This window comes from Arachis ipaensis, chromosome B9 (genome assembly GCF_059453495.1).
Source record: "Arachis ipaensis isolate K30076 ecotype BB chromosome B9, ASM5945349v1, whole genome shotgun sequence".
In the NCBI taxonomy this organism is placed as follows: Eukaryota; Viridiplantae; Streptophyta; class Magnoliopsida; order Fabales; family Fabaceae; genus Arachis; species Arachis ipaensis.
The window spans coordinates 50251183-50253494 of record NC_142444.1 but is presented as its reverse complement, the minus strand read 5'-3'; positions in this window follow the sequence as shown (position 1 = coordinate 50253494).

Genomic DNA, 2312 nt, shown 5'->3' with positions numbered 1-2312 from the left:
TGCCTTAGAAGATCTGAAACTACTCAACACACTAATCACGGCATCGAATGGAAATAAAGGTAATTAAAATAATTAATTTTAAAGCATAGGAAACATGTTTTTCACATACATCACATAATAAGTAAGGGAAAGTAAAACCATGCAATTAATATGAATAAGTGGGTGAAGGATTGAATAAATTACTCAAATTAAGCACAAAATATATCATAAAATATGGGTTTATCAGCGATCCTGTGGTGAATAATCGTCTTGTATTGGCTTGGAACCTTCAATATCCGCTCCCAATGAATTGTACGTGCCTCAATAGCCTCGTATTGAGAGTCGGCTCTTCGATTAACCAAGGTAACCGGTTTATCCCCTTGGCGATCTCCCCAAACTTTAGGAAAGCAAGCGGTAGTTCGCTCAACTGGTGGAGGAACCGGTGTCTTACCCTTCTTCCTCATCTTGAAAATACAAATAAAAGAGCTTCGAGATCATAGGGCAACAATGGAGTAAAATCATTTAGGAAGCACTAATAATGTGAAAAGAGCTTATAGAAGTAGTGTGATTTACAAGAAACATGGTGTGTGTATTCCAATGATGCGCGCGGTTAGAACACACACACCGGCCAGATATCACGGCAATCACACGCTTGAGGCAATTTACAGTTCAAAGCTTCAAGCAAGCACCATAAGAGGAAATTATTCATTGTTCATTGTCAAAAAGTAGTGATCACACATACTATGTTCTCAAGTGGAAATCCAAAAGATGTTTGATCAAGACATCATCAAAAGTTTGAACATTTGTAGAGTGGTTACTTAATTAAAATTCAAGATGAACAATGAAACTTAGATTGTACCAACATAATGCATTTACAACCAAAATCAATGAAGGAATTGCATTGGTGATTTCAATTTCTACCATCAAAAGTCATAGAAGAAGTTACACCATTCATACAATATGCCTAACAAGAGATAAATTGAACACATATGATGGCCAAGTCATATGAATCAAACCAAATATTTATTGAGGCATTTTATCGAACATGTGGTATGCAATGTGCAAGTTCATCACAATTAAGCTCAAATTTGCTCATAACCGATCCCAACAATCAAACAACAACACTTTGCAAGTCAAAGAAACAAGAAAGAAAGCAACTAATTAAATCTAAACAACATAAAAGGAATGGAAATAATCGCAAAAATATTAACATAAGGAGAAAGGAAAAATAAGAACCTTAGATATAAAGGTGGAAAGGAACAAGAATTGGGGAGGAACAATGGCACTTCTTATAGCCACTGCGAGACCACGGCAGTTGGGGTCGCCGGAAAAGAAACAACATCGGAAGAGGGAGAGCTCACCGGTGGTGTATATAGAAAAGAGAAGGAAAGGAAGAAGGAAAAGAGGGAAGAGAAGAGAAGAAAAGAGAAAGAGAGAGGGAGTGGTCGCCGGCGGTGGGCTGGCCGTGGCGGCCAGGACCGGTGGGGCTGGGCAGAGAAGAGGGAGAGAGGACAGCTATGAAGAAGAAAAAGAAAAGAGAAGACTGCCTCTCAACAGGGCAGGTTGCCCTGTTATTGCCCAGAACAAGTCCTGTGTGGACGCACAGAGACGAAAACTTAGAATGGTGCAAACGCATACAGCGTGCGATCGCACAGAGGGTTTTTTTTAAACTTGAGGACGAAATCATGTGTGCGTGCGCACACAGGTCCGTGTGCTCGCACAGAGGCTAGAAGTGGGGGAGGTTGTGCCCACGCTCAAGCTGTTCCCTCGCTGCCACCAGAGGGACTATCAAGTTGCGTGCAGGTGCACACGTCTGTGCGGCCGCACAGATAGAGTATGTGAGGGTTTTGTGCGTACGCACGTAGCTGTGTGCATGCACAGGTCAAAGAAAACTGGGCAGCGTGCATGCACAGGCTGTGCTGGCGCTGCGACCAGAGGACACAAAAAAGCGTGTGCGGATGCACAGGTGGGTGCGGCCGGATAGATGGCGAAAAACTCAGTTTTGTGCGCACACACAGGTGGGTGCGGACGCACAAATGCCCTGTTTCAGAAAATTCTTTTCTCTTCAAAACTAAGGTTCCTACCCTTAGTATATCTGCATACCAACCCCAAACCATTCAAATAAGCTCAAATTCATAGTCCACAAGCAATACAACTTGAACAACTCAAAATTCATCAAATCAAACCTAAACTAACCATTATATCACAAAAAGGCAAACAAGGCAAAAGACTATAAATAAGTGATAGAGTTGGAATAATGTCACCATGGTGGGGTGTCTCCCACCAAGCACTTTAGTTTAGAGTCCTAAGTTGGACTTGCATGGCTTCATTGG